This window comes from Ipomoea nil, unplaced genomic scaffold (assembly GCF_001879475.1).
Source record: "Ipomoea nil cultivar Tokyo-kokei standard unplaced genomic scaffold, Asagao_1.1 scaffold0900, whole genome shotgun sequence".
Lineage (NCBI taxonomy): Eukaryota > Viridiplantae > Streptophyta > Magnoliopsida > Solanales > Convolvulaceae > Ipomoea > Ipomoea nil.
Genome location: NW_017617328.1, coordinates 1,794,979 through 1,808,212, shown reverse-complemented (window position 1 = coordinate 1,808,212; position 13,234 = coordinate 1,794,979). Strand labels below are relative to the sequence as shown.

At 31.0% G+C, this 13,234-nt stretch overlaps 1 long non-coding RNA gene across 1 annotated transcript; it reads left to right on the top strand.

Annotated features, from left to right (window-relative positions):
* Nucleotides 1-4,528: 4,528 nt before the first annotated feature.
* LOC109179406 lies at nt 4,529-5,307 on the top strand. The gene is made up of 2 exons (XR_002053889.1): nt 4,529-4,666; nt 4,881-5,307. It is a non-coding gene; the product is annotated as an uncharacterized LOC109179406 (long non-coding RNA).
* The last annotated feature ends 7,927 nt before the right edge of the window (nt 5,308-13,234 follow it).

Here is a 13,234-nt window from a genome sequence, read left to right as displayed (position 1 = left end):
GACTTTGTAATAAGATTGAGGCTATTAGTATATAGTCTATTGCCTTCCTTGTAAGACCAGTACTTGTAGTTCTTGTTGTGATGTTCCAACCCCACTTTCGTAGTGTGGTTTTGTTATTGTTATTGTGAATGAAAACATTGGTTTTATACTTTTATTGTGAAATGTATATGAATAAATAATCATATCATATTTATGTTGACAAATTTTTTTAAAGCATTGATGGTTGATGGTTTTCTAATAGATCAGTGTCATCATAAACTAGATAGTTCGAAAAAATTCGACAATAAGTGAACAATTAAATGTAATGTTAATAAACGATACAAGACCCAAGACTCTTAAGTAGTATTGTGAAAGCGGGCCGGACCATTCGACCGCGAACTTAATTTCTGACGAACTTTTGCGGGCCAACCCACCAAGCCTGCGAGTTAGGGTTCATGCAACCCTAACTTGCCCCACGCGAGTTGGCGGATCTCGCGGGATGACACTTTTTTTTTTTCTTCTAAATAGAACTTTCCCTCAATTGACTGGGCGACAATGTCAGAAACTCGAACATTCGGTCTCCGATTAACTGTCTCAATGGATTATTCTCATTTCTCAAACTCTAGTATCCTCAAAAAAATTCTACCCAACACAAAAGAAAATAATAATTAAATGTGTTAGACATACAAAATCATATACATAATACATACGTGTAAAAAAAAAAAAAATACAATAAAATCTAACCTCCGTAATGGAAGTGATACAAAATGGAGCAACCTCAGATCATATTTATTTGCATCCCAAATTGTGGTAGACCTCAACTCCTATAGAATTGTAATAAATTAAAGTGATTAACTCTTACTTCATTTCAAACAAATTAAATATATAGATGGTGTTTATGTTGTAACCTAAGCAATCCGATAATCATTGACTTATATATATAGCCTATGTGCTCGGTAACGAAAACAATCATTTACGTTACAAACCACGTACAATATAATGGCCAAATTAAACTTCCACCATAATTTGAAACATTAATAGAAAATGTGGTAATATTTTCCCTAATAATATATAATATATATTATATATTATATTATATATTAGGGTCTTAATTAAGTGGTACAAGTTGATTAGGCTTATTAAGTGGTCTGGCTGGACTGAATAACTAGAAGTTGTTAGTCCACCAAACTCTATGCCTAATATAATCCTGGATTGATGGGATACAAGATGATTGATGATATAAAACATTTAGTTACGGTACTCATACTGCTTAGTATACACCAATACACCATCTAGGGTTCTGAGTTAGGTATGAGGCAAATAATGGCTAATGATCTACCGTTAAGAGGCAACACACCAGAAACATCAACTGTGGCTGGAAATCAATACGGCTACACTCGACTCTTATACGAGGTCAGATCTCTCGTATACTATTGTTCAGTATAGTTAAATTATTTAGTTCTAACAAATGTTATAATAAATATGACGTCCCATAGATACCAATCATACCATAATTTGAAACATTAATAGAAAATGTCATACTATGACTGGATCATGCTCAATAAAGGCAAAATCTCTCGTCCCAATGATCCCTACACCTCAACCTGACAGGACTATGAAGGGATAAATCACGATAACTTAGCAGTTCATTAAATAGTAAAACCCTTGCTTGGTGCCCACAAGCACCCTTACAAAAGGGTGAAACTTCCATACACTATATGACTATCAAGGTTCAGCGTTCTTGCACACAATCTACTACTCAGAAATAATCCGAACTACCCGTGCGGGCACTAAATTCAATTCTCACCTCGAGTGTATGCAAAACTATCCACATAGCCATTCCGGGGTAAGTGCTACTACCAATATTAACTTCTATTTCGCCCGTATGGGCAGCTCAGTTAGTCACAGAAGTTATGTTTGGAAACAATGACCGGGGGCTCCTTGTGCGCAATAAGCAAAGGTGTGGGAGCAACCTCTCAAAGTGAGGGGGGCTTCTTGTACGCAATAAGCAAAGGTCTAGCTCAAAGGTGTGGGAGCAACCTCTCAAAGTGAGGGGGGCTTCTTGTACGCAATAAGCAAAGGTCTAGCTCATGTGTTCAGTTGAGTTACCATGATTTCATTACTAATTAGTGTGCCTCTCTTTTGGGCGAGGGGGCTCCTTGTGCGCAAGGGCTGTCCCATACCCAAAGTCAAAGATCGAACTCTTGACCTTGGTTAAGGATGGATGAGTCCTTTCCACTCAACCAGGCCCCGGGTTAATGCGCCTCTCTTCTAACATAATAGAAGTCTCTTTGTTTTTTTGTTTTTCTGTTTTTTCCTTTTTAATGACGAGGGGAACTTGTTTTTTCCTTTTTAATGACGAGGGGAACTTGTAACCCTTACGAGAAAGTGTGCATGCATTAGCCTTGTGATGCTAGCTGATAAAAAAACACAAAGAGATAAATCAGTTTAGGTTGTTCAGATGTAGGTCTCATGTTTTAAGCCTTTGAAACAGTTATCTTAAAAATATGACTTATATTCCATGTTCAAAAAATATATGCTTCCTAGTGAAGCTCAATTCAAGGGTCAACCTCAAAGCATGAAAATTAATGGTAAAAAATCAAACAAAGAGGTAGCTTGTTAGAGGGCGCAAGATGTGGCTGTACGTGCACGTTTTGATAGCTACCGCATCCATAGTCTATATTGATTAATAAGTAAATATATATAATGTTTAATTTGACACGTTTATATCTTATTATCAAATTTGATTCTAATAATTAAATGTCAAAATTAATGGTCAAAAATCAAACAAAGAAAATTAAATAAAGAGGTAGCTTGTTAGAGGGTGCAAGATGTGGCTGTGTGCAAGTTTTGATAGCTACCACATCCATAGTCTATATTGATTAAGTAAATATAATGTTTAATTTGACATGTTTATACCTTATTATCAAATTTGATTCTAATAATTAAATGTCATAATATAATAATTTAATATTTTTTAAAGTGTCAAATTTGATTCTAATAATTAAATGTCATAATATAATAATTTAATATTTTTTAAAGTGAAAAAATATTACAGGATAAACTTAGAGTAAGATTAAAAATTTCTTGCCAAAAATTAATCAATAATTGAAAACCAAACAAAGAAAATTGTTTTCTACATGACTTGGGCAGAAAATATAACATAGATGGACTATTATACCCTCCAATTGTTATATCATGCACCAGGGCGCCCAATGCATTGTCCGCCTTAAAAATCCATGGTTTCGTATGTACATAGTTGTATAGTAGAATACTCATAAACTCCTAATATAATACACATAATCTAACATAATACATAATACACAAACTCCTAACATAATTCACATAAATTTTTAACATAATACACATAAACTCTTAACATAATATACATAAACTCTTAACATAATACACATAAACTTTTAGGGCACACAATGCAATGTGCACCTTGGTGCACGTTATAATTTGCCTTATACCCTCATAAAAGTTTCTTAATTACATAGCTATATAATAATATAATTTATTATCATTATTATTGTTAAGGGCATATTGATCTTTATGTTCATAATTCCTTACCTTTCCAAACCCATCCAAACGAAGGAATTCATATTCCAATTATTTACTTTTCCACCAACCAAACAATGTATCAATTTTCTTAAAATTTATTTTTCATGAAATTTCAATTTCATTCTTCAAAAATTTTTCAGCGAACCAAATTAAACGGGTTGTAAGAATCCAATTAACTTATAGTTAATATGAACAAAGTAAAACTTTAATTAACATTGCAATTGCAATATATTAATTGTTCATTTACCATTTCAAAGACTCAAACTATTAGAAGTTTCACTTTCTAAATCTAACGGTTGACATAATTTGAGATAAAATACGATAATATTATGATAATTTTCAATCTTCAACTTCAAAACTATAATTTTTAACACTAAACTACATTTCTGAATAAACTCAGAAACTCTAAACTCAAACCTAAACTAGAGATACTAAATGATAAGCAATAAAAGTGAAGCCATAAACCAAACTAAAAAGCAAAAACACTAGATAAAACCAAAAAACTATATCATAAACTCAAAAAGGTGTTACTAAGTAAACTACATTTTAAATGGAGCAAAAATGCACAGTATAGTGTTTAAAAGTGCACCGTATTTTGTTGAAAAGTGTACTTTTAATATTGAAAACTTTTATCAAATTAAAATGTCACCATGATTTTTTTTTTTTCTTTCATTGTTTTAAACTGTTAGATCTGACCACATAAATATTTAAAATTAATTCTTAACTTTCTCCCAATAACAAACTCTCATGATTCTTTTCCTATATATATTCTGATTTAATTTTGGTCCATCTAAAATGTCAAAAGTCAAACATAGACAAATGATGATATATATGAACTGGATGAACTAATAATCTTAAATTCACATTTGAGAGGAGGAAAAGTCTTTCAAGTCATATATATCTTCATTTGATTTGATCTCATTCTTTTTTTGCATTATTTTAATCACAAGCAACTCTATCTTTTTCTGCTATAAATAGGAACAAGTAGTTACGACAACATACTCAACAATACAAACAAAAATTTCAATCCCATAACTTTACATTATTTCATCCGAAATCAACGTATAGAGAGCAAATATGGCCGCTTGCAAAGTTGGTTTCTTCACCGTCCTTCTTGTGTGTGGTACGCGTTACATCCTCGACACTTATAGATATAAACTAATGTTTTGCCCGTGTGATGCACGGAAAACATTATGTTATTATTAATTTAAATAAAAAACCAAAAAAAAATTATGTTAAAATACAACATAATAATATATTTGCAACAAATGAGTCTTCCTTTTTCGTTTAGTTTATTGATACATTCTTACTTAAATGTACATGTATGTATTTTATAGGTATTTTTTTATTGGGAAGCAATGTCGAGCTTGGAAATGCTCAGATTTGCCCACAGTTCTGTGATCCTAGAGCAGCCTATATGATCTGCCCACCTAATAACAGAAGGACTGAACCAGTTTGTAGAAATTGTTGTCAAGTTGCAAACAACGGCTGTCAACTCTTCGATTCCAATGATTCACCTCTTTGTACTTAAGCTAGGTCTTTGGCGAGGTCGTATCACCGCCCCAAATGTTTAAATCAAGTAATCTCAACGATAATAATAATAATAATAATAATGTCTCAATCATCAATGTAGATGGAATAAGATTGTAAGACTCTTTTGAATAACTATGCACGATAGTCTATTACGTTCACTGTAATCAAACCTCACCATTGTAGTGTGGTTTTGTTGTTGTTGTTAAATGTGAACTGTTTGGGTTGTTATTACTTCTGTGAGGAATGTGCAAATGCTAAGCTTTATTGGTAATCGTTTGAGTGTGATGGTTATGCGTGTGAATAAGTAATTAAGATCGAGCAAGGAATTTATTGTCAAAGGAATTAGGAAGGAAATGAATTGTAATTCGGTTGTATTTACTGTCAACTAGATGTAATAGTTTGGGTATTTCGAAATGATCGCATTTACACGGGAGTAAGAATTTAGCTAGACATGAGTGAAGGAGATGATTTGACCTAGAGGCAAAGGTAGAATCAGAAGTTGAGACAAAAGGCTAGGGTCAATGGCAGGAAAGCTATGCAAGGGCAAGGAGAGAGGGGTGTAGGATCGTGTGTGACACTTTAACAATCGGGTGTAATCATTACAATATGACGCATAGATTTTATCCACAAAAGATCTTTGGGCCTCTGTATATTGGCCCGACGGGATTATGGAAATACAAATTACACTGATTTAAGAGTTCATTATGTGAGAGGACTAGTGTTTGGTGTTCACAAACACTTTTACAATGTAAGAGGGTGAAACTCTAACATTATGGTTGTCAAAACTCAGTTATGTGTCCTTATTCATAATTTATACCACTCATAAACAAATTGAACTACCCATGTAGACACCAGATGCAATTCTCACCTCGTATGTATAAATAACAATCCACATAGTGATTCCACATCAACATTTCTAAAATTCTGACTTACTATTGTTATCCCTAATTACCTTTTACCGTCAGTTTGGTTAGAGGAAATTAGGGAGTGTATTCAATCATTACTTTTATAGCCTTTTAAAATGATAGATTTTAATAAACTTTGATTGACTTTCATAGAGTCATTCAAAACTTTTTAAAACTACGTAAGACTCTATAAAAGTCTATATAAAAAAACATTTATAAATTTTAATCAACTTTTTTATTTTAAAAAGGCTACAAAAGTAATTGAAATTCTAAATTGAATACATCCTAACAAATTTTCAATGATTTCGATTTTTATCATTTATAATTTTCTTACAAAACATGTTATAATATATCATTAAAAAAAAATAGAGGTGCTAATGGTTGCAACCCCAATTTTTTGTTGCGAATAGTAATTCGCTATTTTGAGTAACATGTTGTTATATATATATATATATATATATATATATATATATATATATATATATATATATTACAAATATAAACAAAAAAATGAGAATAAAATCAAAATATATAAGTATTTATATGAATATTATGAAATATATAGTAAAATTTGACATTGATAGATGAAAAGTTTTCTTTATTCATGTATTTAGGGAGAATTCGAGAAAGTTTAGAAGTTACAAGAAAAGTTCGTAGAGAAAGTTTAGAAGTTAGGGATAAAAAGTTTGTAGAAAAAAAAAATATATAATCAAAATAAACAAGCAATAATGAAGTAAATTAAAAATTATATTATTTCAAATTTTTAGAGGAAGATTGTAAAGTTTAGGAGAGAGAAAAAATTGGTAGAGTTTAGGTATGAAGAAAATATAGGATAATGAAGAAAAAATAATTTATTGAATTTAGGTATAAAGTTTATAAAGTTTATATAGGGAGAAAAAATAGGGTTTGAGTGGAGAGAGAAAACATTCAGAGTTGGTAGAATGAAAATTTTGAAATCTTGGAGTTGATATATGGTTGGATTTCAACTATTTATATTTAAGAAGGAAAATTCTACAAAAGTCCTAAAATTAAAAAGTTTACAAAAGTTCATAACTTTTTGAATACCGCATGACTTTTAAGGACTCTTTAAAAGTCTTAATCGAATACCACATGATTTTTAAAGACTCTTTAAAAATTTTGATTGAATATCGCCTAACTTTTAATGACTCCCTAAAAGTTTAGATTGAATACCTCCGAACTTTTAAAGTTCATAAAAGTCATTAAAAATCTATGAAAGTCATGATTGAATACACCCCCCTTAGAATTTCACTCTCACCTAATTGCGAAGGTAAACAATTTCCTTTCTTTGGTTGGAGCTAGGGAGTTACTATTCCGCAGAATCACAATTCTCTAATTTTTATGGGATTAAAATCCCATGGCCCCTGGTATTTCAATTCTGCATTGATTGAGAAGAAAAAAAGATGTTATTGAAATAAAATTACACTTGTAAGTGTATAAATGATACACGTAAAAAATCCTTAATATAAATTGGCTAATTTAATTATTAAAGGGTTAGAATTATTTAATGTGAAATACTTTATGTTATACTCTTTGGACCATTTTCCATCAACTAATAATTAATTTGAATGGCTACAATTAATTAGTGAAATTAAGATTGAAAATGAAGGAAGTCAGCAATACAGTACACATTATGAGGCTTCCAAATCAAATGTGTGTTTGTGGTTCATTGAAGATTATATGATGCTGATTATGTGGATGTGATGCTAATTATGTGGATCAAAGTGGGATTAATATTTTACTATAAAAGGAAGCCACCCCAATGAGGAAAGTTGTTGATTTGGAACTACTATTCTCAGTGAAAGCATTCTCTATAAAGTTATCAAATTAATCTGATTATATTATTGTAGTCTAATTCTGGACTGCACAGACAGTACCTGGTACGTACAGCTAAAGCTTCGCTTGAAGATTGTTATGGCATGCACGGTTCAGTCCTGAATAGGTGTTAGGAAGGGTTGTAGTGGTAAAGGCTGAGAGCCATTTGTACTTACCTCTTGTAATACTCATTGGTGAACATCTATAGTGGATTGGGCAGACGTAGGTTGCCCCGCAGACGTAGGAGAAGCGCTCCGAACTGCGTAACAATTCTCTTGTGTTATTGTTTTATTTTATGCTTTCAATTTTCGTTATTTACATTTGATTAACAAATCTAATTAATGAACGCGATTGTTGCATAACATAAAATCAAGTAGAAATATAAGTTAAATCTTGCATACAAGATTCACGGTGCAATTTCAACACTTCTTATTTTTCTAACATAAACAAAAACCCTTTGATAGAAAATTACCCTTCTATGATATTTTTTGGTTGTGAGGTTATTATGCTTAACGTTGCATGGTTGAATAAATTTTGAGAGTTATTAAATATGTTCTAGTGATCTAAGTTTATATCCAAATTTTCAAATAATTGTATTGCATTATAATTTTGACATAAATTTACTTGTTATTTAAGATTAATAATGATTATGATTATGATGATAATGATAAATATCGACAGTTTGGTCTTTATACTACTTACTCCCTTTCAATTTTTATTAATACTAAACATTGAAATTAAAATTCTCAATTAAACCTAATATTGTAATTTAAATTCTCACTTCATTCTCATACTATTCATCTTTCGTAGCATTGCAATCCTTTTTCTACTGCACATAAATAATTCCGTCATATGCAACGTAACCAAACACTCCGTTAATGCTACTATCAATATTAACTTCTATTCTCGATCCTTAGCTTCGACTTTATCCACCCCAACTAACACCTTATATTGTACGTGTGCTATGTATGAAATTTACATTTTAATATTTTAATAAAGAACCATCCTTTTCAAATTACATTTTAATATTTTAATAAAGAACCATCCTTTCCAAAGTGATATATATCCTAATTAATGTATGTCGCCACAACTCTTTCAGAATGTCAAATTGTCAAATCACTATTGGAAATTCTAAAATTTCCGACCACCTGAAAGTGATTTTAAATCAAGTCGAAAGCCTTCTCCCGATCATTTTTGGTGTTCGGAAAAATCTTTGTTGCTATTTTCGACCACTTTTTGCTTTCAACTTAATTTAAGATCATTATCAGGTGATCAAAAATTCCATAATTTCCAGCAGTGACTATATGAATATATGATAGTTCTTGTATATTAATAGCTCGCAAACCACACAAAAAATGATAAATTGCACTAGAAAGATCCATGCAATCTGCTAAAAAGAGAATATATTAAAAAGAATCGGACTTGTGGCCTTCAAGTGCTTCATATTCATCAATTGGTTACTATAAAATACATTTAACAAAATTAAATAGGACCCATGGAGCGTGAATAAGATAGTGCACCTCTCTTCCAAGATAATAGAAATCTCTTTATTTTTTTTTTCTTTTTAATGAGGGAAACTCATAGTCCTTACCTAAAAGTATCACTGCTGAAAATTATGGAATTTCCGACCACCTGAAAGTGATCTTGAATCAATTCGAAAGCAAAAAGTAGTCGGAAATAGCAACAAAAGTTTTTCCGAATACCAAAAATAATCGGAACAAGACTTTTGACTTGATTTAAGATTACTTTCAAGTAGTCGAAAATTTCAAAATTTCCAGTAGTGTATACAAGCACATTAGCCTTGTGATGCTAGCCGGTAAAGAACTACAAAAAGACAAACTAGCTTACATGTTTTAAGCCTTAGAAACATTTATCTTAAAAATATGATCCTAGTGAAGCTCAGATCAATTCAAGGGTCAACCTCAAATATGATCTAATTTTCTTTGTTTGGTTTTCAATTATTGATTTATATCTGTTCTAATTTCTATTTTTGGCAACAATTTCTTAATCTTAGTCTAACAAAGATATAAACGTGTCAAATTAAACTTTATATTTACTTGTTCTAAAAAAAAAAAAAAAAAAAACTTTATATTTACTTAGTCAATAGACTATCGGATGTGGTAGCTATCAAAACGTGCACAGCCACATCTTGGACCCTCTAACAAGCTAATAAAGATTGAATTTCAAACTTAAGAATTCATCATCACTTTTTCAAACTTAAGAATTCATTATTCATCATCACTTTTATTTTGAAAACGAGTAGAGAAGGTGAATTGAATATATGCTTCACCATATCTACAGTACGTCTCCAAATACTTGAAAACTAATACTCACAATAAGGCCAAATTCATATTATCTTCTTTTTTTTTCTTTGGTCTAGCCTTAGAAATTAGTAGAGTAAGTACACACGTTTTAATAGGATGTAACTCAACTAAACAACCACAAAGGCTAGTCTTGTACTCACTGCGCACAAAGAACCTCCCTCAGTGAGAGGTTGCTCCTACACTGCCGCTGGTGAGACTCGATCCCTGGTCATTCTTCTAAAATTTCACCTCTGTGACCAGTTAAACTGCCCATGCGGGTGTTTTAATAGCTATCATCATATCATATCTGGTTGTCTATATTTATGAAATAAATGTGGCGTTTGATTAAGAACTTTTACTCCTCATTATCAAATTTGATTCTAAACTAATGTGGCACTTAATTATTTATTTTCATTTCGTTTCTTGATTACTATTGTTGTAAATATTTATATTTATGGACATTAAACTATTTAGACCTTTCACTTGCTTAGCCTTTAATCATGTATTGACGTTGTGTACTTGAAAGGTTGTATATGATCACTATATAAAGTGAGTGAAGATGAATGAAAGGGACACACTTACATGATTGTTATGCTATATCTTGGTGTTATTCTTCTCCTTCCTTTTCCCCCTCTATGCAGCTACAAACACACATACATATACATACGCAATTCCGGGTGTATAACCGTGCAAGCATCACGCGAGAATCAACGAGCGAATAGGCCAAAACTTAACACGTTATCAAGCATGCTCTTCGGTGAACGGTATGCTTTATACATTACTTTTCTTACAAAGTGCATATTTGTTGTTAATAAAATATGTACTCTGTATGATTGAATTATATGCATTGTCTGTAAATGCTATGCATATCTTTTATAACATAAACTGAAAATATTGCATACAATATTTTATTCAAAAATGTATATAAATATTCTGCCATGTTTATATGTTCAAATATACATGCTGGCATGAACAACGTTGCTAATTTTTTTTTTTTATCATCCCTAGTTGCCAAAAATGCCTATAATTGCATATTTTGTGTTCTATGGATATGTGGATATGTTTATTGGTTATATGCCTTTTGATTCCTTTTGAAGATATTGTTTTATATAATACATATTTTTCTGAAATTAATTTGAAATATGAATTGCACATATTGGCTCATATATATATATATATATATATATATATATATATATATATATATATATATATATATATATATATATGTTTGTGTAAATTCATGAATATGTTTTTCCAATTCTATATCCTGCAAATTGAATGAAATATATGAACACAATATGCTCGGTTATCTTCCTAATATATTATATTATATTGTCTAGATAAGTATGATATTGTATATGTACGCATAGTTTGTATATATGCCTGCAAATTCTTGAATAAGGAAATCTAAAATCTGTCTCTTCGAAAGAAATGTACTTACTGCATATTTGGCTCATAATGATTATATTTGATCCTTTGTATTCTTGAAATTTGCTTTCATATGATAAATAATGTGTGTATATAATCCACTATCTGATTGTATATATTTTCCCCAAAAAAAAAATAGATATTTATATATTTTGTGAAAATTTTGCATCTAGAGAGTTTTAATTCCTTCTCTTTGTGAAAATAGAATATGGTTCATTAATTTTGTTTTTGAATAGCAATTACAATTAAAATGGTTTGTTTCTTTAGATAAACTGTTTTTTTTTTTCTAAATCTTTTTGGATGCATGTCATAAATGAATTATTTGGATGTATGTCATAATCAAAATTTTGGATGTATGTCATAATCGAAATTTTGTAATATATATTTCTAATTTATTTTGCTTCTGTGAAAAACAAATGTGATTTTGCTTCTACAGTGTGTGCACAGTTCGTACATTCAAAAAAAAAAATTGTCTTGTCTTGTCCCTCTTGATTAAGTATTGTATGATGGAAGAATTGATTACATATACATAGCAAGAATAGATTTCTTTACGTATTGTCTTTTTTTATTATTATTATTATTTTTATCTCTAAGAATTTACTTTCTTTATTCATTCATATTCAAAATTCATTTTTTGCATTGTACACATTAATTTTGATAATGTAATGTGCATACACAATATAATGTATTGATAATGTATGATGCGCATAAGCAGGGACGGAGCCAGGAATTTTGTTGAGTGGGGGCGAAGAAGCAAAAGGCAAAATACATTTAAAAATATCACATACAAATAATATTGTTAAAATACAAAATACATTATAAATTACCGTACAAGGTTTATGATGAACGAACTACCGGATAAAACTCTTCTACGCACTCTCATATTTTGAAATCGACGTAAGATTGCTTCATTTGAAACTTGATCAAAAATATCTTTTTCAACAAATGGCACTAAGCAATCATGTAATAAATCATCACTAATGGATATAAATTGATATAACTGCCTCACTGCTCACACATTCATTCACAAAATCACAAATTGAACAAATCAACAAATTGCTCACAAATTGAACAAATCAACAATCTAGTAATCTACCAAACAGGCAAACTGCTCACATTCATGATTTATTATTCTGACCTGCAAATCTGCCAATTACCATATACCGTATACCGCCATTAGGCCATACCAAACTGGGGAACTGCTCTCTGCTCACATTCATTATTCAATATATTCATAATTCATAAACAAATCACTTAAGCACATAGAAAAAGCACATATATTAAATCGATTACAAATAAAATTAGAGAAATTAGGAATTTATCCATTTAGGGTTCCAAAAAATTAGAGAAATTAGAGATTTAGGGAAAAAATAAGAACCTAAGTCAGAGGAGACGATAGGGTAGAGGCGTTGAGGCGGTGTTCATGGCTTCTGTCCTGCTGAGCGGTAAGGCGGTGAGCCGGTAGAGAGCCTGAGAGGCGACGATTCGACGAACGGAGGCGGGAGACGGGGGAAGCAGAGCGACGACGACTGATGAGCTCTGCGAATCTGCGATCTGCAATCTAAAATCTGAAATAAGGAAAATAAAAAAAAAAAATTATATATATAGTACAGCACCAAAACGACGTCGTTTTGGGGCTGTATAAGTTTTGGATGTGGGGGCAGCTGCCCCCACTGCCCCCAGGCC